The sequence below is a fragment of the Meleagris gallopavo genome, chromosome 1 (assembly GCF_905368555.1).
Source record: "Meleagris gallopavo chromosome 1, MGAL_WU_HG_1.1, whole genome shotgun sequence".
Classification (NCBI taxonomy): Eukaryota; Metazoa; Chordata; class Aves; order Galliformes; family Phasianidae; genus Meleagris; species Meleagris gallopavo.
In genome coordinates, this window is record NC_139404.1 from 25,594,670 (window position 1) to 25,621,021 (window position 26,352).

The following is a 26,352-nucleotide window of genomic DNA, read 5'->3' on the forward strand; positions in this document are numbered from 1 at the left end:
CTCAGGTTCTCTCCTCGTATTATTCATTTCTACTTAATTTAAAATTTACCAGACACCTCACCATTGAGAAATATTCCAGTTTAAATATTTGACTTGAGTTGCTCATCTTTTGTTTAATGACCAACTTTTTATAAGGATATAAAACAGTGTTTAAAATGTGGTTTTGTTCCCTCTTTCTGAATAGACTCCCACTATTACTTTTTACCAACTAGTTTCATTGAAAGGTTCCCAGCGTTACAGGTAATGTAAAGTCCATTAGGTCAGGCTCTTCATAGCATGACATGCAGTAAATTACAAGTGCTTCAAGCAGCTCAGTGAATTACAGTTCATCACTTTGAAAGGTTCCCACTACAAGACTACAGATATCAGATCTGGCAGTTAGGATCCAATTAACACTTTGGTCAGAATAATCAGATTGCATGTGTAAGACTTGTATAATTCGTTTATTGCTTCCATGCATCTTCTGTCTGTAGGTAAATTTGTTGCTGTTATTTCAAAGCTTGGAATCAGTATTTCACTTGCCTTTAGGTTATATTTCAAGTGCTTTTGCAGTGCAGTGATGAACTCTCCCTGTTCCAGCAATTTAGATCACTTGTCCTGTAGATATTACTGCTTGAGAAATGGTTTGTTTCTGGTAGTTTTGTTTTGTATTCTTACCATGCCATTATATGTCTAGAAAAAAATTGCTAGCAATTTTTACTAAGCACATTTTACTTAGTGTAACAGAGACAGTTTGCTCCAATGTGATCATTCTGAATCTAATGTAACACCCAGAGACACTGGAAATGACATAGGCATTGACATTTACATGTGTACTGTCATGCAAAACCATTTCCTGCTACACTGGATATAATACAATAACTGAATGAAAAAAAACATTCTGGTTTTGTGATACCATTTTTCAAGCCATGGTCAGCGTACATAAAGGTTCTTCAAGATAAACCTCATCAGCGCAGAGTAATGGATTTCAAATTCTGTATTCTTACCTAGTGCTTTTCAGCAAATTGCACTTCCAAGTCTTACAGGCGGTTAGATTCCTTGGAAAGAACTCAGCTTGCCCAGTGTCCCACCTCTTCCATGAGAGGGCAGGAATGAACAGAAATACAAATACTGCAAGTCTGAAATGCAGAAACTTGTGAACTGGATAAGCCAAAAGCTCAGAGACTACTACCACTCCACCGTGTTGTATTTCATAGCTCAAAACATTCTAGTTATGTTTAAGATACAGTGTCTTTTCTTCCCTCTGATAATCCAGCCCAAGCAAAAGTCAGGCATATAAAAGGTTATGTCTAACTCATATATACAACAACTTATACTCCAGGCTCCTCATCGATACATGAATTTTAAATACGACAGGAGCAAGAAATAAATCAGAAACTCAAACACATTCCCCATTTTTAAACTGTTTCAAGAGCAAACATCTAAAGCTTTAAGGATTCAAGATGTGAGTAATGGGATATGAAGCTCTAGGTCATTGGTACAAATTTGCCCCTGATCAATGACATCCAGGAATTACTGCCAGCTGAAACTATTTGATGGCCAATAATAATTCCTAGTTTCAGTCAAGATTCTAATGAGCTATAGTCCTCATAAAAAATTACCATCATAATGAACTACAAGACTTACAGAAAGCTCAAGGACTGTGTGGCTTACAGTCTAAACTATTGTTATGAAAGTACTGCACTATCTGCCAAATGGAGAACTGGATCTATCTGCACTGTTTCCCCGTAAAGGAAGATGCTAGCATACATGACTGTCTGCAGCCAGGTACATAACAGCATGTAGCTTTAACAGTTCAACTTAGGAGGAGTTATCTATCTACTATTTATATAGATAAGAGAAAAGCTTCTTTAGACGGCAACTCAAAAGGAATAAATTGAGCTCTGCTCTGAATTTTGAATTGTTTTGTGTGAGAGCTTCCTTCCCATGAATCATGCAAGGAAATTCTAAATTTAGGCATGTGACATTAGGTGATGAGAGTACTTCATTTACTTTCTCACACAGAACATAGCATTGGTGCGCTGCTGAATCCCACAGAAGAGAAGAAGCAGAGGACTACACATGCTCAGCCATTCAGAACCAGTAAAATTATTATCAGAGTGGAAGTGGACTATTCTCAGTAAATATATACCAAAGTTAAAAAGCTTTTTCTGTATTTGCATTTTTGTTATCCTGTAAAACATGCAATAGGCTGAAGGCTCTCTGAGAAGTGGATTATTGCACTGATCTCCTCTAAGGGCTTGTGTTTTAAGGGAAAGTAAAGACTAGCCAATAGAAATCTCTTTCAAAGCTCCACAAAGCAACTTGTCTTTTGCTCTCTTCTAGCTTAAAACAGAGGAGTGTCAAACAATTCTTCTTGCAGATAGAAAATAGAGACAACTCCACCTATTTGAAAATAGTCATTAAATAGTAAAGACAAAAAGAGACAAATTCAGAAAACAGTTCAGCCCAACACAATTTTGAACATTTAAAATACCAACATTCTATGTGATCCCCTCTTTTCACTAACTAGCTAGCAGACCTCAGGTGACCAAAAGCAACAGTTTCTACCAGGTGTCAAAAATGGGGCAATAAATCAGGGCCTAATGTGTAATCATGAAGATTGTGATTATTGGAATATACATAACCAACACCCATGTGGTATGATTTTCCAAGCTCCACAATAGCCAATCCAGAGCCCCATTTAAGCATTTATAATTACAGGCATGCAGGAAGAGACCACTGAATTAACAGCCTCAGCAGAAATTGATATAAATATGCTCAACAGTGAAAATGCCCTTTTACAAGCGCTAGCCTGTTGTTTCTGGCAGCCCTGCATGATGCAGGACACAGGAGCACCAAGAGACTTCAATCACCCTGGCCTTCAAGATGTAGAAAAGACACTGAGCAAGTTTCACTTGTAGAATGCTCAGTTTTTCTGAGGAAGGTGAAGACAGGGAGGAGGAGACAGGGCTTTCTCCAGTTACTCTTTATGCTCATGTAGTTTGGCCACACAGTTATACGCCTGATTTGCACATTAACTTCCTTTCCCTAGCTTACCATGGGATCAATTAGATGTTAAGAAAATAGAAATAATGGTTTTAACAGCATATTCAAAACCATATTTTTACTAGCCTTTAAATTTATTCTTTACTTTTTCATCACCAAACAACCATATGACTGCCACCAGAAGCAAAATAACTCTGTATGTGAACAAGTGGCAGACGACAACTTTCATCTCCAGCTCACATCATGCTCCCCAGGCAAAAACTGCAGCCAGTACACGGGCTACAGAACTCTATTCCTTGTAACTATTGCGCATCAGACATAAGAACCCACTCAAGGACAGTTTCACATAAAAAGATAAGAGAACTGGATCATCATGATTTGGTTATCAATGCCACCTTGAGTAAGACATCAGTAATTTCACTTCCACATTCTCCTCTTCTTCCTTGGCAGTAATCAACTCATTTCTGACCTTTGAGATTGTCAGTCCCTGCCCAGCTTTGGCCATCAATTAAAACAAAGCAAGAAAACAGCAAATAACACTGTCAAGGGAAGCCATAACCAGAACAACAAAGCACTTATCTAGCCATACAACTTACACATGTAATTTTGGAAATCTTTAACCTTCTACGGCAATTTCAAAATAGCTCTTCATTAAAATTTGAAAAACATTGCCATGGAGTACAGAGTAATTTGTCAGCACTTTTATTGTTTATGTGTCTTCAGGGTGTATGATGGAAAGGCAATGTTTCTTGGACAGGAGGAAAGTGGATGAATTCATCCTTAGTGAATTAATACATGGGCTTTACACTTCATTTCTAAGTCGCTGTTCCAGTAAAAAATCATACACAGGATTTTTTAAAAGGAAAAGAAATGACTCAATGCAAAACATTTTAAGTAGGGTTCGGGTGTTTTAACAGTTGTGTGGATGCATTTTACAAAAATTATCTCAAAAGATCTGGAAAAGAGTATGAAGCCATGGAAAGCATATTCCCATGTGAATGTGAGCAATGACTGTCAAATAGACAGCTAAGATAATTCTTATTTCTTATTTGCTAAACAGCAGACAGAACAGCTCAGAATCCTACAGATGCTTTTAATAATGTCAAGACCACAATGTGTTTCAACACAACAATAGAACAGCCTTCACCAGAAACAACCACAAACCCAAATGCCAGTGTGAAAAAATGCTCTAAACATGATTAATGCCATGGCAGTGTCATCTGCAGTGGTAACACACTGACAAGGGACTGCTGCAAAGCTGTTTTATCCTGAGCTATCATTCTGCTCAAAAATGTAACAGGCATTTTGCAACTTTAACTCCAGCTGAGCGGGACGGCACCCCACAAGGCTCCTTGTAAGGTGTCTCACATGATCTACTGTACTACTGTATCCTGAAGCAACCTTAGCATTATTTCATTCAGATGAAAATTCTCAAAATTTGCCAGAACCCCACATCTGATGTCTATATACGTATCAGGTATTATGTACTTGATCATCTCCTATTCACTTCCTCATTCATTCCTTGCAAAAAATACATGCTTTGCATAGGCATTTAAAACTGCACATGCACCTAATTTTCCTTTCATTTGAATGCTCTGGTTAACTAGAGCCCACTAAGGTATTTCATGTTCTCATGATGCATCACATGAATGTGAGGAATCTGTTCTATATAAAATACAACCAAGCTTGCATACAAAATACACATTTTTGCATGTCTCATACCACTTTGCTATCTATCATGCATACATACAAGTATGTTATCTGCATGACAAATTCAGTGTTTGAGAACTGCAGTCAGGCCTGTCCTGGTGTACATAATGAATTTTCTGTCTCTGATATTTTATGGCATCATGTGGCACTTTGGTAAGAGATACCACGGGTATTATTAACTTCAGTAATTTTTAGCCTAATTCTTAAGTAAACAGTACAGAATTACAGAACAGTAACTCAATTTTTTTTGTTAACTTTAATAAAGAAATGTTGTGTCAGTTAATAAACTGCTTATGAACATCAGAAGAACTGAAAAAGCAAAATGAGATCCAATGGGAAACACCAACTAAACCACGAGTTTGTCATAGCAAAACCTCTCTCTCTTTGCCTCACGCTAACTCACACAGCTGATGTTTCAGATGAACATACAAAAGCATCACATCAGGGAGCCATCTGTAAGGTATCTCAGCCTAACAAAAACCTTATTGGAATAATCATTTTAATAATTTCATAGTATTTTGTCATGAACAAGTTAACTCTTACACCAGGTTTGAACAGTTTTAAGCATCTGACTGACACGTCTGCTTGCCCTGGGCACTTCCTCCAGGCAGCAAAAGACAATATGAAAAGCTGGGGACTGATCCAGTTCAAGTCAAATCAGCACTGGCTATATCTATCTCTCTTTTCTACTACACACAAAGGTGAGGCTCTGATTCGATCAGGCATATCAAAGTTGAATGCCTTTAGGTTAGATAGGATGAATCTGGTCTGTTTAGTAGTCCATTTGGAAGGCTGCAGAGCTCCTTGGTTGAAATGGAAGTAAAATGAGAAAACTAACTTCTCAGTTCCCTGTTCTGTGCACCAGGAATCGCATGCTAAGCTTAGAAGATCCAAATCAGTAATCCTATTAGTGCAGATACATCCTAAAAGTATAAGGAGACTTTGCAAATAAACTGGAGGAAATAAATGCCAAGAACAGGTCTAAAAGAAGCAAAAGCCGATGGTTCCAGCAGCCGGACATTTCTGCTAGCTTGGTCATTTCCATCAGACTTGGGACTGGTCCCTGATCAAACTGCTCAAAACAGTGCAAAGAAGCTTTCTTCTATACCTGCTCTTTTACCCAAATAGACTTCCATCAGCAGTCTTGGGAGACTGCCAACTCACAGAATACATTTAAACATTTTCCACTTACTGAAATGTCACCTCCTTCATTAGACACAGGTGAGTGTCTCTGTCCTTGCACTGTCTTCCTATGTCACCTGCCAATGACTTTTTGTTCAAGACTATGGAAACACCGTATTCAGTCTCCTCAATCTCTGTTTTTAGCTTAAATTAATGCCCACATTAGTAACCAAATTAAGAAGCATTACTTAAGAGATAAGGCAATCTTTCAAAACCATGCAGTGCTCTCTTCAGCTACTGCTCAGATCTGAAGATCTGAAATCCTCCCATCTCTGCACTTTGTGAGCACAGTGTCTAGAGCAAGGCATCTGTTTCTGCAAACTACTAAAACCAACAGAAAATAAGCCTGAGTCCCATCATATTGAAAAGTATGGCAAAGAAATCTATCTATCTCCAACAGGAGCCAAATTTAGTACTGGTAGAACATGTGATATTCACAAATTACCTCACTGGAACACACAACCTCATACAAGCACATACAATGGAGTGACTGAAGGAGAAGTAATGATGGAAAAATTAGTGATACACTTCTTGAGAAACAGGTTCCAACTACAAATTTTCTTAATACACACACACACACACAAAAAAAACCCTCAATTTCAGCAAAAGGTTTACTAAAGTAGAGTTAAGAAACATGTATTTTTTGAAAAGTTTAGAACTTCCAGTGCAAAAAGTATTAAAATTACTTTCTTTTATCATTTTAATAACAATGTCTGATTTGTCAAAATAACAGTAAAAATTCTATAAATATCTGTTCAGGGATTATTCCAATTGCATGAAAAACTCTAGTGGAGAAATGACACAGAATATAGAACTGTCATCACACATTTGCATATAAAAGGCTGTTTAAAACTGATAGGCACATAAACAGAAATACATGCTATAAAATTAGTCATTTTAAGCATGGATCTTTAAATAAAATGGCAGAGTACTTTCATTTTAGCTAAAGATGAATCACAATAATGGTGTAGCATCTAGGAACACGTTTTCTCCAGTTTTGTATACATATAAAAGTTTGATTATTGCAATGTTTGACCATATCCTCATTAACTTACCTTAAAATATTTTACATATTACTTCAATAATGTATTTTTGTTAAGCATGTAGGTACATATTTATTAAAATAAAAGTATTATTTTTCCTTTCACAAGAAGATGAGAACTGTGATTTACTACATATTGGAGACTGATAGAAAAACATATACAGCACCCTCATGGCTACCAAAACGTATGCAAATTTTTGAAGTTCTTAGGATGTAACATTTGCAGAGAAATGAGTAGCTCTAACAAGCTCAGCAAGAGACAACATTGTTTTGGGCCTCCAAGTCATTTCATTCAGAAACAGAAGACACAAACTTTAAGCTGAGTCCGATACAGAACAAACACTGAATTTAAAGTACTGCACACCATAAAAAAAAGATATTGGAAAGACAAAGAAACAAACAAAAAAGCAATTCTATGTTCCCTTCCAATCATAACTGAGCACACAGACAAGGGCCAAAACCACAGTGGTGACCTGCATTCTAGAGTCCGGCTGGTCTGAAGTGTTGGTTAACTGACAGAAATTCCGTCTTTTCTCTTAATTGTTCCGCTTTGGGTAACTACTGGCTCCATACTCACTGGGTTAGGAAGTGCACAGACTTACGTGAATAATATAATTCTGTACAAACTTTTATTTGCATCTCGTTTTTGATGTAAAATTGGGAATTTCCAAAGAAACTACCAAGAGATTGCCCGAATAAAATTCAGATTTTTATTCTGAGAGTTAAAGATGTAGCTTCTTTGTTTTGAATTACTCATAAAAACAAACCAACAAGCTTATGTACACTAAATATGCATATAGGAATAATTACTGTAACCACTCATTAGCTATCTAATTTGAATTTCATTTCATGAAAAGAAATAAGGTAAAATAAAAATACTTCTTCTCAAAAGCATTATTATGCTAACTGCAGAACAAAATGACAGAGAACACCTTGGCAAGTGAGCAAACTCAAACCATCCTCAAAAGCAGAATAAATTGTTTCATTTGTGACAGATATTTGCCCAAAACAGCTTTGCAAACTTCAAGCAAGGGAGATTCCACAACACCTCCAGCTATTCCAACGCTCTGCTTTGCTTACTTTCCAGAATTTACTTGACATCTGATTTCTTTTGCATCAATTAAAGACAATTATTGTTTGTAGACATGTCCTTACTAGTATGAAAATCTCATGATTATGCAGTGATGCAATTTACTGTCAAAATGAACACTCTGTAATAGTAAAGACAAATAATTTTCAGTGCTACTCTGCTATTAAATTCTGGCTAAATATTAAATAAAGTTTCATCCTCTATTTTTATGCCTACCTATAACTATCTCAGAAACATAAGAAATTATCTATTTCTACCTAAAGATCAGATCCACCTCTGAAAACAGTACCGAGCTGAAATTGGCTTTGGCTTTGCTACCAAGAGCAACAGCAACAACAACTGGTTGCCATAGAGTTGCCACAGCAAATGAAGGTCTGGAAGAAGAAAGTCTGGAAGTACTTCTTTAAATACACTATCACCTACATTATTGTTTTGACTAAAGTCAGTATTATAGTTTGCTTGTACACAGTGTTCACGATACTCATCGTAAGAAAAAAATTAAGTATTGCTGTTTACCATTTACCAGAGCTTCCACAGCTCTTCAAATCTAGAAGACATTGAGATCTGCCTTTAAATTGAAATGAATGACTGAAAAACTATTTTCCTTCCAGAAAGCAATTTCAGAGCTACAGTTTTAGAAACCAAAAATAGAAACACAGCTAACGTGCTACAGAATTGTTTCCCTCTTGCTCACAAATGCCAAAAAATAGTCCAATTCAAAGCTATAAAAAATTAGCAATAATCAGGACCACGAAAAGGAACTTCTTTGATCCACGAGCAATTCTAAAAGGCTAAAAAGATTGTTATATTTTCATATGCAGATTTTATTTTCCTTTACAATCAAAATTTTAGAAAAGAAAATTATAAAAAAATTAGTGAGGAAATTTCAAAATGAAAGTTTTGTTTTGAGATGAAACTCACATTGACATTATCCATCTTCAACAGATTGGTATTAAAAATGTGATGAAAAATGTCAAAATGTTTCATTTTTGTCAAAATCCTTTTTTTAAAATATAAAATTAATGGAATAAATTCCAGACTGTTTTAGCAGTGAGAATAGTTAAAAGGGCTGTAAATGTTAATAAAGCTCTGATATTTACTGTCTGACCAATTGTATTGATGCTATTAAAATATTTCAGGTTTTTTGCTACTCTGGCCTTCCAGAGAGACAGTTCTTTACTGTGGCAAATCCTACAGAGGCCAAAATATCAGTTTACAAAACTTGTAAAGAAACTCCAGCTTATTTCATTTGGGGAGTGTCATGTGCATTCACATCACGTTACATGTCACAAGGGCTAGAAGGAATTTTAAAGAGAAGAAAATAAGAGATCTGAATGGTCAACTCAGAGATTAAAAACAAGAGTTGAGGACAATTACCTAACTTGTTAATGAAGGCTATCTTTATTTTCTCTATAAACCTAATGAAGGCTATACAAATATTAAACAGTGGTAACAAACATAAGGAAATTAAAGCAAAATTTACCTAAAGAAGGAAGGAAAATGCATTTAGGCCATACGGGTAATTAGAGAAGGATCCATTCTGTTGGAACACTCATGTTTAGAGAGCTGCTGAAAGAGTTAGGAGTTAGATGTGCGTGCACACATCTTTCTATCTGTCTTTTTCTTCTCAGCAGTATGACCCAGTCATCACTGGGAATTTCTGAATGGCAAACTCATTAAAGAGGCTAAAGCCATATTCTCACTAAGTTTTGCTTCATATAAGACATCCTGAAGTACTTTTTAAGGCAAATCAATTTTGAAGGAAATCAAAGCATATCTCCCAATTTAAGATGGAAAGGTAGAGAGAAATGAATGATTATAATCTCTCCATTACTCTGCAGGTGATGGCATGTGGCATGGTTTTTGGAAATGAACTCAGAGGGAGCTCCAGGTGCACAGACCTTTGACAAAACTATCTCCCTAACTCCCATCTTACACTGACCATGTGGACTTCACTGAGCATGGAACATTAAATAAAAGATTCCAGGCTATAAAACTTTACATTTGCAGTAAGGTATACTGCAGGGACACACTTCAGTTCCTTATTAAATGTCTAACATTTCTCTGCCTTCTATACACAGGATGCAGACAATTACAAAGAACCGTCACTAGGTACCTCTGTTACTTCAATTTCACTACAAAACCCTCAGAGATAGTTCACACTTTTTACTATGGAACACAAATGCCACTTTCTTGCACTAATAAGACATTTGGAAACATGACTGTCCAAAAATTCCTAGAAGTCTAAAGTTTGTTTCACATACAAAGTAAGTAATGTTGTATCTGTTTGGTGAAATGGATACCAGATCTGGATTTCTGAGCACCGGGCTTTTGAGTATCTTAAAACATTTTATAGCAGGCTTTTCATATCATACATCCTCTAAGCATGCTCCACCACACTCTCTTTGACATGTATTTACACATTGCTTTCTGCTGTATTTCACAGTCTTTGTTTAACGCACTGAAGTGCTAAATAATGAGATATTGAAGCCTCACTGTTACACTCAGCCAAATGTTAAGCATGCTATATGTTACAGCAAAAAACAACAACAACTCTGCACAGCTCAAAAATAATTGGAAGAGCTAAATAAATAATAAAAACAGGAAATAAAACACATTTTAGCTGTCCATTATCTTGGGAATATTGTTTTAACAAGACATATAGAATCACATTATCATTCTATTATTTCAATAAGCTTGATGTTGTTACAAGACTGAGACAGTTATCAAAGCAGAGGATCATTCTCCTACAGAAGGATCATATCACTTAATGGGATGGAGATGTCACATAAACTACAATGACAAATATATAGCAAAATACAGGACTGAGCTTGTAGCAGTAATGATTTTATGTCAGCATACATGACTACGTCAACATAACTGATATTTGACATGAATATAGATATACCTGTTTTTGAAACTGATACCATTATAGTGCTTATTCCACAAAATCCCTCACAAATTCATCTTTTATTGTATTCTCACACTCTTTAAAAGTGTGTGCATTTTTCCTGTTGTCTGTGGTTTCAGTGATCTCTCATTGACTCAGACGTAAAGATGAGTTTAAGAAAACATTTTAAAATTAATTGAACATTTATGGTAAATATTATAAAACTTTTATCATTGAGAACATTCAGTTCTCAAAGTTTGCAAGTTTTTTCAACTAAACTTGTGTAGTCAAAGAAATCTGAGGAATTATTCTTCCTGATCCAGTACATTCCTACTGTTTCTTAGTAACTAAAAGCCAAACAAACATTTCTTACATCATATAGTTTTAGTAAAAAAGAGTAGGTTCTGGACATGCAATTTATTTTACAACTTGCTTTCTGGGTGCGGCTAACACAGTGACCACCATCCCGCCTACGCTGCAAACTGAAGTTTGAGACATAATGAGATTTGAGATGTTCACAAATTGCTTTCTCTACACGTTCTACCTTCAGACATACTGCATCCTGCTACAGATGACTTGGTGTCACATTCATTATGAAGATACTAAAAAAATGCAAGAAGATCCGAGTTTTGATAATTTTGGAGCTGGCTCTGGTTTTGCAGGTAAAACAAGACTGCCCCTTACATACCTCTGGATGACATGTTTGTAAGAGGGATGGATGGAGGCAGCTTCACTTCTGCTAGCTTTAGCTGCTGCCATGTGTTGCTTTCTTTTCATGTAGTTCATTACAGACACACCTATGAAACCACATTAAGAGCGCAGGCTGCATTTGAACAACCACCTGAGACCATATAAAGATACAATTTTAACTACAATGCTACCAGGCAAACACAACCTATCCACGTAAAGAAAAACGTAAGACTTTAAAGTGTGTCATGCATACTTATGTTTATGAACAAATAGAAAATGGAAGGGTGGCGTGGTTATTCAGTAGGTCAGGGAAGTCACATTATTCTCAAACGGTGAATCCATGCAAAGGTCAATTCAGGAATAAATGCCAAACAATACCTACATTCAGGTATCACTTCTAGGTTACTACTAAATGCCAGCTTCATAAGGCTATCAGCACACATGACACAATTTGCCAAATGGATAATCCTATTTTCATTTTCTTCTGTTTGAATTAGGATCCTAGAGCAGTCGCTATTTCAGCAACATAACAGCTGCTGAAAAAACACTGATTTCAACAGTACCTGCTAAATTTCTTATTCCTCAGAAATCCACACTGCAGAGATGCCCATCCTTCTTTATCCCATAGTTCTGGAAGTTGTTACCCAGACACTATGTGTGATGCATAAACTTTCCCAGCTTCAAGAGCAGACTTAGGCAATAGCTAAATTTGGGGAATGGATTTCTACGATCTGACTTGAAGCAGAACTGAAATGGTAAAGCTGATTGAAGAAGATAAACCTTTTACTGGAAATATATTTTCTGAATTCTCCACTATTTTACCTTTAGCGTTAGCCAAAATAAGATTATACGACCAAAAACTTCGTATTACTTCTTTCCTTGCAGATTATCATGTTTGATCATGAAAATTATTGCAAGCTGTAACAGCTAAAACAAAATTTGCATGGCCATCTCACTGGTATTTCCATGCACATGATAAGTCTGATCCTGTGATATTTGAAAACCAAGGAGTACCATTTGGTTGTTTCACTGCTATTTTCAGACGATTCTGCTACTTGGCACAAAATAGAAGTGTTGCCAGGAATGCTGTCTACACTCTGAGTGAAAAACAAAGTTCCAAAAGTGAATGTGAGAAACTATAGAAATGATGAAAAAATTCACTTACATTTATCCAAGATGTCTGTCGCTATTAGTGTTGAAACTCTGCTATGGGCTGAGGTCACAAGACCCTGTAAGCTGAAATAGAGAAGCTTCAGCTGAGGGTAACTGAAGCTGCAGCACATTAAAATACATATTAGGGTTATAGGTACTGATTGGAGTTTTAATTTCTTGATCTATTTTTCCCGAGGCAAGAAAAGTGACCTCTATTGTTTGGTCATTTTTCAATTCTGGAGGGAAGCGACTTTCAGTATTACGAGAATCACCTACCTCATTAAAAGTGTTTATGTATGTTATATGCAGTACATTATATGATAGTATGATGCTTCCATTGGCATGAGTTTGGAGTTGCCGCATTATTCATAGATGGGGAAACCACATGTGATTTATGCAGATTCTCCCAAAGGAAACTAGACTAAACCCTTATACAACATCACATTATCATGTATGTAGCAAATGTATATAAAAGAAAAGCTAGTTTAAAATCTTTAAAATGTGTTAAAATTCATCACAGAGCTTTTTTTCCTTAATTTGCTTTTTAATTAAAACTTAAGTCTGGGGAGTCTGATAACTTTTACATAGAAAAAACTTAGAAATACTAGAATAAATTCAAAATTATTTCTGAATGCATCTTAGTACTGTATTTGAAAATCTATTGCATCTTAATCTCCTAGGGCTTAAATCAAGTGCGTGATCTACAAGGCAGGTGGAATCTTCTCTTAACCTGTGATATAAAGATCCTACTACTGGCTTCAGCACGATGCAGAATTTGTCACTAATTTTGGATTGAATGTTCCCCCTTCTGGCTCACATTTCACTGTATTTTTGGGAAGAGAACTGCCTTGCAAGAGATAAAAAAAAAAATAGGAGAAAACAGAAAATATTACCCTAAAAAATTAGCGTTAAGAGCGTAGTTCAAAACAACAGAAGGAAACAGACTGGTAAATTCAGCTGAGAAAAGTGCATTACATTACAAACAGCACTGCCATTTATTTTGAAGGGACCTCAGAAGACCACCAGCTCCAGTCATTCATGGGAAAAGCAAGCCTAGATGAGATTATTAGCACCCTGTCCCACTGCATCTTGAAAATCTCAAGTGATGGGGGTCCTACCAGATCCCTGGGGAGGCTGTTCCCAGGAATGATTGTTTATACTTAAAAAGTTTGTTTTTCATATGAAGACAAAATCCCTCCCTGTGCAATGATACTTGTTGCCCTTTGTCCTCTCCTGTGGCTTCCAGTGAAAAGAGAGCCTCTGTACATACGCATGTATAAGCAAACACATGCAATGTGCAAACAGATTTTTAGATCGTAGGCAAATCTGTATCTGATAATAAGAAAAACAATTCCAAGAGCAGAAGGAATGCAATGAAATCCAAACTACAGAAATTCTGAGTTAGACAAATAACAAGAAAAGCACAGAATAGTGTATACAGACGAGGGAATTCCGAGACAGCAAAAGTACAGTGAAGGGTAGAATCTCTGTGCAAGGTTAAAAAATGAAATTGGCGTCACATCATATGGATATTTACTTGATTTCTTGTGCAATCGTAATGAGATTGATAATAGGTGAAAATACAGTAGATAAAAACTAAGAAACTATCAGGATACTGTAACACTCTGTCATACTCAAACAGTGTGAAACATTAAGAAATCCAGGGAAACTGTTCCATGCTATAGACATTTATTTTTTTTTAAATAACTCAAGAATCCATCAGAATCCTACCAAAAAAGGCAGCCAAAAATATCATTCAAAAGGTCAGCAAAGAAGATAATGTGATTCTAAAAAAATCAGTTACAGATGAAAAAAATAGGCAAAACTTCCCTGCCGAACAAACAAACAAACAAAACCAATGTTGCATTTTATTTTCTTTTAGTAGAAAAATATGGTAGATGTTCAAACTATGAGACTAATTCAGCAGAATGAGAGAATTGGTGGTTAAAGTATCCATAATGGAGCACTAAACACAGATCTGAGAACTAGTCTGAAGTTTCATGAATGCACGTAAGCTCAAACTGAATGACTATTTTCCAGTCTTGATGGGATAGGATAGATGCCACGTTGCCATATACCAGCTGGAATTAGTTGCTATCCTTCCCCAGATGAGGAACATTAAGAAAAAATAACAAATTGAAGTTGAATTTATTATTCTCACCATGACTGGTCTAACAATTTATTCAATCTAAACACTGTGTGTTAGACGATGTAGAAATGTAGTTTGATATGCTCAATGTGGGAAGAGGAAAAGCTCTATTGACAGTGAGCTCATCTTGTCTCATAAGCAGTAATTTATTAGGAAGAAAAAAAAAAAAGATAGGGGGACATTGCTATGTCCAACACATAAAGCCTGTGCTGAAGACAGTACATTTGAGTTTGAGGTTAACTATATAATCAAATGATAAAAATAGGAATTTCTGCTGCCCATTTTATTAAATCCCAATTAGATATCCAAATCTATCTCTTAAAAGTGTGTTGACTATGCATTGACAACAATGTGTTGACCAGAAGTGTCTTGTTTATGAATGGTGACAAGGCTCTCAAGCCTAACTGTTACAGTGAATGGCTGGGACACGGTGTAACCAACGAATGTTTGGTGAAATAAATCCCCCTTCCAACACACCAATTAACCAACTTCCCACTGGTATGCGCCCCATGCAGTCACTTGTATTTATGTTAAACAGATGTAAAAACAGACCACTCGGTGTTGACTTCATAAATTCAGCCTGTATCAGATAGATGCAATGCCCTAAATCTTACTCCCGATGAACAGCAAAAGAGAAACAGCATTCACTTTAGCTTGCATTCAAATACGAATGAAGAACGCTGTTGAAAGCCTCAATCATTTCATTCCATCACAGGACAAACACACCTTGCAGCCAAATACCCTATACCGTACCTGAAGAAACAAACAACCCTTAAATTCCCCTCCCGCCCTTCAGTTTTGAAGAAAAACTTTCTTAGGAATAAAATGAAAAAAAAATTTACTACCTACACATGTCCACACACACACCAATACAGACAGAAGAAACAGCCAAGGAATTTTAGTTACTAACATGCATATTAAAAAAAACTATTGAAAAAATCTGACATTTTGGGAAATCAGATACTCACAAGACTGACTTTTATAGCCATAGCTACATAGCTTCATGTTTTGAATATATCTCCGTAAGTAGCAAATATTAAATAAATGCTTTATATTGTGTAATAGTTCAGTACAAACTTTTCAAATATTAAATACCCTTCAGATATACACAGATTATGAGATTAGATGTGACAGTTAAGACTGGCCTCGTTAGAGATACACATGACAAACTTAGCCAGCCAGCAAAGGTAACAATCAACATTTTGATAATCAATTTCAGAATTGAATTGAATTTCCAGAAATGACTTGAATAAAAATTAGTTCACAGAAGGATGGGGATTAGTACAGTATTTTACATTAATTACTTGGACAAAAATGAAATAAGATACAATTTTTAAAAAGGAAACTATATTATTTTGTAAATATTTACAGATTAATTCAAATTTATCAATTACTAAAATTAATCAAAAAGCAGACTGACAGCACCTCACGCAACTCTGTGATCACCATAAATCCAGACATTGTATCAGATTTCATCAGATAGAGGTCATATTTTAAATGAAGTTAGAATTTGTTATGCATTATTCATCCATCTGAAAATATTACATGTTGGGACAACTTTGTATAGTTTATTACCATAGCACATTACAAAATGCATTTGCAAAATAAATGTTTAACCGATGATTCTATGACAGGTCGTTTCAAAGCATATTATAAGATGCAAATATTGTTAAAATACGCGTGCATGTTTAATGCATGAATTACAGTCATCAGACGTGGTATAAATTGTCACAAAATTTAACAAATGATAATAAGATATTTATAAATGGCATCTAAACATAAAATGTGCACTGAGAAGTAAACGGTACTAAAATAAATCCTTGTATGAAGGCTCTTCTTTCCTCATCTCTTCCTGCAGAACCAAGTTAGGTGATTTCATGGCTTGGATCCCTCTAAGCAATGTCCAAGATAAACTCTTCTCACTAAGCTTCCAAGGCAGCCAGAAACTTTCAGTCATCAAAAGCTTTCCAGAATAAAATCATGGATAGTTATCTATCAGCTAGACAGCACGGATTAGCTTTAACAACACTTTCAAACTGTTTCTTATGAAGAATTAAACTGTGCTGGATAAATCTGAGTGTTTACTTCTGCAAACAAATTATCTGAGGAGGCAAACTGTTGAAACTCTTCATGACAGTTCTTTGCTCATCAGAAAAATCAACTTCAACACAGTAGAGAAGAAAGAGCCTCATCTTTCAAATCCTGCTCATTTGATCAGCAATATTCAGTTTACATACACTGATCTATACGAGCCTTTTATTACTATTATTTAAAATTTAACACGATAAAGAAAGATGTTGATGAGAGAAATGGTATTTACGCTTTTTAGCATTTGTGCATAACAGTGAGCTGTCATCAGGATACTTCTTAGTCAATTACAGAAACTAATTGGTCTACATCCCATCTGTAAGAGTCAGACTGAGAGGCTGACAAGATCCTGAAAATAAAGAACAGTCCTCACTTCCAAATTCAGATGATTGGAAAAAAGAACAACAGACTGAATCAGGAGAATGAGGGTGACTAAAGAGAGATACCACAGTCACGTCCTGTCAGCTTTTGTGCAGAGATTTGCAAGTATGTGAAATCATTCATAATTACAATATAGAACTTTAATGATTTCACTGTAACTGAGTAATGTTATAAACCTACTTTAAATCTGCCACGTTTCAGTTGCTGAAGAAGTTGATCTCCAACTTCTGAAGCATTGTCAAAGAGCATTAGCTAGATCTGAGATGTCTGATCCTGTGATAGGAATGTTGACATTGTTCTCTCTCTTAATTTTCTCTGAAGTTAAACAAGATTAGGTACTGAAGCAGGACCTCAGGGCAGTAAAAAAGAAAGTAAAGTAATAATTTTGAGAGAATGTGCAAGAAAAAATAAGCTTTAAAAATAAACTAGACAGATTCACAGATGAGAAAACTCTATTTCATGTTTTTGAGTAGGAAGTATTATGAAGCTTCACACTGCTTGGAGAATGTAAAAGGGAAGGACCTCAACTTTTTACCCTGCCTTGTCATTCCACCTTTCCCAGCCTACGTAACACACCTGGGTTGCGCACTCGCACAGACAGGGTAGCCGGAGCTGGTTTGGCATCACCGCTCTTGTACTCTGTGGGACTTAAACAACGCATTCTGAAGCCTGGATAAGGTGCTATGAGATGTGGCATCTCAGAGGATGCACGCATTACTTGCATGAAGTTTACGCTTTATGTAACTTACGTGAGAGCGCTCTTTGAAGGAAGTGCAGATGAATGCGCATCTGAGGAACCTACCTAAGGAAGGCTCTTACCTTCTGATCTGCGGTGCTGCAAAACACTTTCAGTTGCTCATTACATAGCTCCATTTGGGAGAAGAAAAAAGATACTAGCATGCTAAAACAAATATTTTCCAAATATTTCATGACAAAGGCCTGCTTTGCACACTGAAGTCGTCTTTTTTTGGTACCTGTGGTAACTGTTTTCAATGTTACACTTTATCATAAAATGGCCTGGGTTGAAAAAGACCTCAAAGATCATCTAATTTCAATCCCCCTACTATGTGCAGGGTCACCAGCCACTAGAACAGGCTGCTCAGAGCCAAATCCAGCCTGGCCTTGAATGCCTGCAGGGATGGGGCATTCACAACCTCCTTGGGTAACCTGTTCCAATGTGTCACCACCCTCTGTGTGAGGAACTTCCTGCTAATATCTAACCTAAACCTCCCGTCTCAGTTTAAAACCATTCCCCCTTATCCTATCACTATCCAACTCTACAGGGCATATTCCCCTTTAAAAAATCAGTCTTACATTTATACAACTAATACAGCAAAGCCTGGGTTGGGAAAACTCAAAAACCACCTTTCTATTTTCCTTATACCTCCAAGCCATCTTTCTCAGCAACGCAGCCAGTAAACTTGTGGCTGACTACTTATTTTTCCTTAAAACCCCTCATGTGCAAGGTCCTGCAAAAAAAGACGATTTCTTCAGCTTTTCCAAATAAAAAGGAACCCAGCAAGCTGGTAAAGCACAGCAGGTCAATCTGTGGTCAATCTTCAGCCATTCCTGTGTACATGTCTGCTTATTAAAGATGTGACCATTCTGGTAGAATGCTCAGCACATGGATAAAATTAGATGTCTTATAGTTAAAGTGAAGGTCAAGAGGATACTGCTTGAAAGTGTGGAAAATGCCATGCGGGACACTCCCCATACTTCCTGCAATGGCATTGCTCCTTGCTTTATTGACACTACTGGGTACTGTTTAACCTGCCTTGTAAACGTGGACAAGTTTCAGCTGGTTAAAAAACACAAAACAACAGAGATCAAAAACTCAAGAAAGAAAGTGTCCTACAGTAAAGTGAAATTGGAAAAAGATGGTAAAAAGATGAATGTAATAAGAAAATTTGTAATAAATAGAATCTCCTTATCATATGTTATCTTTTTCCCCCGAGACTTAAATGACAAATGCTTCAAAAACTAACATACTTTGAAAGTATGCTTAATATGGGAAGCAGCCTTACTGGTACCTTCAGCTGTTGTGCAATTTCAAATGCAGGAAATGATTAATGACAAACAAACAGCAACCTTCTACGTACATTTCCACAGCTGCCACTGCAGCACTCTTTGTCTATCTCTGTGGCAGAATGATTCAACAGAAACAAAGAAGCCACTGATTTATAGACGAATTAAGTCAATTTCAACACACTCTAGACAAGTCGAATATCTTAAGTCCTAAAAGACTATATTTATTAACGAGAATTATTCTTTTGTGGATAAATACTCAACAGGCTTTAAAAATAACTGAAATCTGATGAGAATATGTCTTCTTTCAAAAATTAGCACCTTGTTTTTTTATCTTGATTTAATTTTTCCCCTCATCTTCTTTACAATTATTTATGCTCTTTTTAAAAAGTTTTCCTTTCTTCATGATATACTTGGCAGTCACACGTTAGGAAAAGGCCCACTACTCAACATGTTGCCTGTATAGTTTCAAGGCTTCAGATAATAGCACATAAGGCATCAAAGAAGTTCAACTGAAAATGTGCCACATCCATGACAAGCAGAGACACTACAATGAGCTCTGCCTGTAGTTTGGCATATATATGGATGGTATAGGCACTCTATTTTGCATGAATTCTATCATTCTGGAAATATTCAACATTTTGTATTCAATTTCCAGAAATCCTGCTTTTACGTACTTGCATGTGGCTTTACGTGCAGCTTCTGCTATATTTTTTGTTCTGTTGGTAGTTTGTGAGTTTCTCACCCAGAGATTTATTAACAAGCTCTAGTAAGAAATGTATGGATAGTCACAACTTCTAGAGCATGGAAGGGAGAATGGTCCAAAGATCTACAGGATCATCCCCCTGGTACTCAGCTCTGGTGAGGCCTCACCTGGAGTACTGTGTTGAGTTTTGGGCTCCTCATTACAAGAAAGACCCTGAAATGCGTACAGAGAAAAGCAATGAAGCTGGTAAAGGCTCTGGAGCACAAGTCATGGGATTGTTCAGTCTGGAGAAGAGAAGGCTCAAGCTTACTGCTTCCTACAATTATCTGAAAGGAGATTGTGGTGAAGCTGTTGGGCTCGCAGAATCACCCAGAATCGCAGAATCAAAGGGGTTGGAAGAAATCTCAAGAGATCGTTAAGTCCAACCCCCAGGGTTGGCCTCTTTTTCCGTGTAACTAGCAATATGATGAGAGGGAATGGCCTCAAGTTGTGCCAGGGAAGATTCAGGCTGACTATTAGGAAAAAATTCTCTGAAAGAATAGTGAGGTACTGGAATGGGCTGCCCAGGGATGTGGTGGAGTCACTGTCTCTGGAGATATTCAAGAAATGTTTAGATATAGCACTGTGCAACCTAGTTTAGAGGGGAAAATATTGGTGTCAGGCGGACGGGTGGATCTTGGAGGTCTTTTCCAACCTTTGTGATCCTATGATCCTAAAGAGCGTCCTCGATGGTATGAATTGGGTGTTTGGTAAACTTGAGAGATTTGTGTAGCTGAATAAATTTTATTTGAAAAAGGAAGTGTTTCAAATTTAAAAAGTATGACATCCTAAAATCAGAGGCAGTCCAAGGAAAGAAGCTGGTTAAAGAAATTCAGTAAGACTTCATGTCAAGGTCCGATAAAAAACGCTATATAGTCATGAAAACAACAGGTTATTCATGGAAATCGCAAAGCACTGTTGTGGTTTTCCCAAAGAACAGGACAGTGGCAGGGGATTTGGAGAGTGACGGTTTAATCTCTATACTTAATGTCCCTCCTGATCTGACCATCACAGGGTTGCTGTGGACTGCATCCAAAAGATCTTGGCATTCATTTTTCAGGGTCCTGACCTAGCCTATCTGCAATTAGTCTGATGAGATTTACACATTCTTTAGACAGGAACAGAAAACCTTCTGTGGAGTAGAAATCCAGTTTATGCATGAACAGTGGCTACTGTGGTCCCAAGATACAAAGAAAATAAAAGAAACAAAGCAGAAGCAAAGAATCAGTATCTGGAGAATCTGTGATATGATTTCTGCTTTAAAGGGGTCAATCAAAAAATATTCTTCAAAGGCATGTACTCCAAGCCTAGAGAGACAGAATGGGAAACTTGGGATATGACTGGAAGTCCCATGCTTCCATGCACTAAAAAAGAATCCCAAGAAAATCTCAATTTAGGCAACTGTACAGGACACATTTTTGGCAGGAATTGTGCAGACACCAAAGCAACTGATCCAAGAAGAAGAGATTCAGCTCATCAAATGTAAGAGTTTTCTATGCAGTAACATAAAGATGGCAAGTGCTACAGTGCTTCAGAAATACGAATAACGAAGACTAATAAAGTCTAGAATCAGGAAACAATCAAAACAGAAAGAACTAAGGGATCAAGTCTAAAGCACAAGAAAGCACTATGAAAATAAGCAAAACATGAAAAAAACCTCTACAGATAATTCACAAAAATGTTCCCATATATATGCATATATTAAAAAGATCGCCCACTTATCTGTACAAATACAGATTTCTGTAGTTTAGGCAATATTTTTGGGTAAATAACCTGCTAACTTGTTCTGTAGGAACTAAAGATCCATCAGTTTTTCAAATGGCAAGTTTGTTTTATCTGCTCAAGATTAAGGGAACAAAGAAATTTCACAGACATTATGGGGAAATCTTTTTCTTCCTCAAGAAAGAAATTATCAGCACTATTAATAATTTCTGTTAATATTTTTTAGAAACAACCTAAATATCATCTCCAATTAGAATATATTTTACATACTAAAAATATTACCCTGGTTTTGAAATCATAGCTTGCTGATAAAAACTATTACATATAGCAGACTCACACAGATATATATGAATGGGGATGAAACCACATTCCCCTGTGGCTTTCAAAGTACAGCTTTACTAGGAGTTACACACAGACACACAATATACGGTCTGAAATAGTGGGAGTGCATAATGGAAGTATCTGTGGAGACACAGAAAAAAAGAAATGATCCTTCTTCAGGCAATTGAACGGTATTTTTATATTAAAATGAAACATCCCAAATTCAGCATAATTTCATGAGATCATACTTCAAACTAAAAATGGTATTATGATATTTTGTCAGCACACTTCTCAATTTTCATATATCTAGGATTACGTTTCCTTGTTTCAAATGTACTGTACAGTGAGAAAGAGTTTCTGTGTCGGCTCACAAGAAGACAGTGCGTTCCTTCTCACAACCTGTGATTAAACTAATTTTTAACAATCAGTGCAAACAGTTAAATTATCAGTGTAAGCAGTTAAATTACTCCCTCAAAATGTATCACATTAATCAATACTGTCTTTCTTCTACCACCATGACATTCACTACTTGTCATTCCACATTCCTCTGGAGGGCCACAAAGTCACCTCAAATCTTGATAAGGCTAAATAAGTTTTTGGGTCAACTTGAAATTTTGACATATACCATATAATTCAGGCCTCTTTCCAGATCATTAATAAATATATTAAACAATGCCTTCTAATGTACAGGTCAGTGGCAGACAGAAATGTTAACCTTTTGCCATTCTGAAAATTGACAATTTATTCCCACTCTATCTTCTGTCTCTTAGCGTGTTTCCAACTTATGACAGAACTTTAACTTTAACCCAGAACTATTCAGTTATTTTAATAATCTCTTGAAAAAGACTGTGTCAAAGGCATTTTGAATGTCCTTGTGAATCATATCCCTTGATATTACTTTAAAAACAAATTTATTTTGGAGATCAAGAATACTGGAATTCTCAGTAATGCAGCAGAGATGTGCGTGCTCTGCAAAGTCAGTAAACTTTGAGGCCAGTGAAGACGACCACAATTTGTCTCCCAGAAAGGTCAGAGCACCAAAAACTTCCAGCTGAATCAGTAATGCAGAAAAATTAATTATAAGGCCTTATTTTATCCTGTTAGAATGCAGCACTTCAATGCACATGGTAAGTCACAAAGGCTGATGAAAGACTCTGAGGCAGCAGCAGCAGCATGGACAGTACCACAGATGTGCGAAGGCTCCCACATAGCTGACCAGGAACAAACTGTAGGCACTCCACAAACACAGTGTTAAATAACTGTCCTGTGCAAGACAAATGATGACAGTGACAGACTGATAGGAAATACCTGTCATGATAGAAGGCAATATATGTGGCTAAGCCTTCTATACATCAACCGGAGAAGTCTGAATGATTGACTTGGAGGAGGATAATGAGGTACCCTGCAATCATTACAGACAGCACAGGAGAAAGTACAATAGGGCTTATCTGAAAATCTAAAAGTAGGAAATTAATGGCTCATTTTTTTTCTACTTTATGAAGAATAATAGGTATCATGAAGTCAGCCTGTGAAGGATTATAAAACTAAAAACAAACTGCCTGTACTTGATGCTTTGAAGGGGAACTGGGGAAAGATACAGAGAGAGATGTTAGGGAAATAATCTGTGCAGAACAGTGGCAGCGAGGAGACAAGATGACATTTGTCATGTGCTGAAAAGAGGCCAGCTGTAGTAACTGAAATGTGGAGAACCTGTATGAGATTTTCGGCTTTGCACACAGCTTGAGAATCTGCACCTTACTATGGATGTGAGGACTAAAAATGATACCCAGATAAATGATGTGAGTTGTTTATGCTCCAAGCTTAAGAAATGACAATGATAGAGAAAGGGGAGCAGAGGATGGATTATTCCTATTGGTTTTAAAGACCTCTGGCATCCAAAAATTGACATTAGAAATATGGGGAGAGCTTTATTTGTTCTTTTTTACTATGAGATATGATATCCGGTATGCAAATCACAAAGATGATGATTAAATTTCTCACTTAGATGAACTGCAGTGAAGATTCTCTGAATTAGAAGGATATAAAGAAAACCAGCAAAGTGTACAATGTAACGTGGATAAAAGAACTCCATACTGAGCAAAGTATACATACTGAGCTTATAGATTTGCACAAGGTAGATGAAATCAATGGCAGAGTAGAAGTCAATGAAAGAAAGCAGCAACTTCAAGTACGAACTTTCTATCAAATTTGTCAGTTTTCATCATAAAGTCAATTTTATTTTCTCATGTAGCTTTGCCCATCAATTTGCTTTTCACAGTAGAAGTCATACAATTTTTTTGAAAATAATTTAAAAAATCCAGTGTAAGTGTACAGTTGGCAAAATCTGTTGCTATTAATGGCACTGTAGCTCAAAAGGTGGCTGATGAGAAGTGAGAGGTTTTGCTGTATCCAGGAGTCTGTCCTTAAACACTTGTTGTGAAAAGTTACCTTCAGTTATAATTTATGTACAGGTCAGGTATGAAAAAAATACCGAGTTTTGTTATTGCAGGTATGAAGCATTAGTTTCTCAGCAGACAAAAGAAGGAAGTTGCCAGTGATCCCTGAAGCAAAAGTTCTCTCTGTAATTACAAAAGAACCATCACTTTCTGCAAGAAGTGCCATTTCAACGTCCCCAGGACAGGTGCTGATTTGCAGTATATACATACTGGTGTGATTACGGATCTCCTAAGTTGTTTGATGTAACCTAACAATACACACTCACTTCTGTGTACACAGGTATTTAAATACCTATCAAACAGATCATTAGTATCCTGCTTAGTGGTCAAAATACAGAAACTATTATGATTGGGAAATAAATTACCAATTTTTGAGAGTCTAGGGCAGTGCTTATCTATTTTATTTGAATGACGTCTAACATACTTGAAGTACAAGTAACTGTTCTAGACACCATCCACTCACTTGATATTTACTTGCACTGCTCCAAAGCAATTCTAATACAGCTAGAATGAAATATGGGAGGATGGTATGCAGTAACTTTCTCATATTTTGTTACAGTTTTGGCACTACATTTTTCATTTATGACTTTCATATCGTACTCAGACAAGAATCAACTAGTAATTGTAGGATTGTGTCCCATACAGCAAAAGAAGGAGCAAATAATAGGGCAAGATTAATTAAGCACATGGTAAAGTGAATGAAAAGTGTTAAGCATAAATGAAGAAGTTAATTCAAGATGCATCTCTAGCAAAACAGAGCCAATTCCAGTGTAAACTGTAAATAAAACCTGAAATGGATCTAATGCTTTTCAGGAATGAGTCAAAGCCCAGTGACAGAAGTGGAGGATAAATATCAAAACCTTTCTTCCTCCACTCTTTCTGCCTACAAGTGAGAGACAATTTAATTTTCTACAATCAATACAGATGCTGAAAAAGTTAAAAAATATATATATAATCACTATAATAACTAACTAGAATAATGAATTCTAAGGAACTGTTGTCTTTGTTTGTTTCTCTTTGCATGAAATTTAGATGCTATAGACACCAATCACTTGCAGAAAAGATATAATATCCAAAACCTAAAAGGAAAGAACTGCATTACATAGGAAAACACGGGGGGAAGGTAACATCCGCTCCATACTTTAAGTCAAGGTACAAATTAAAAGGACATCTTTGCTTAGATACACAGATTTGATGGCATATAGACAGAACAAGATCATTCAAAACTGCAACAGTCTTTTCTTCAATTAATCCTGGCTTTATTTAAACTTGCAAATTTAGCATTATGTTTTGAAATCAGTAAGATATTTGGGTGGTGCATAATTTATCAAAAAAGGCTTATAGATTTTGGTTAGCTGAGGACACTAATAGATACTTTACTATAATATTCATCTTTTTTTTTTTGGAATTAAAATTAAGGCCTTTAAAACCAGCTGTTAAAAAACAACTTATAATTACAATCTAGTATCACCTAAATAACTTACAGGCTTTCTTCACTCTTTGGAGAACGTTTTCAAAGTACTACACGGAGATACAATGTCCATCAAAGCCCACGAGAGACATGTGACTTTCCACATTCTTCTATGTATATCATTACCAGCTATCACCTTGTTCAACAATAAGCTTTTAAGTAAACAAAGAAATGAATATTAACTATGCAAATGGTATAAATTATTACTCTGTATCAGTTTAAACTACATATGAGCAGCTGATGCGTCTCA

At 36.3% G+C, this 26,352-nt stretch overlaps 1 protein-coding gene across 13 annotated transcripts in view; it reads right to left on the reverse strand.

Annotated features, from left to right (window-relative positions):
* Positions 1-26,352, reverse strand: part of FOXP2 (forkhead box P2) — a 410,750-nt gene that overhangs the window by 72,249 nt on the left and 312,149 nt on the right. The window contains exon 2 of one of the 13 annotated variants that reach the window (XM_085219279.1): positions 12,758-12,828. The exons of the other annotated variants lie outside the window; for them this stretch is intronic. The gene's annotated coding sequence lies outside the window, so the exon portion shown is untranslated. The remainder of the gene's footprint in view (positions 1-12,757; positions 12,829-26,352) is intronic. 13 annotated transcript variants of the gene reach the window in all.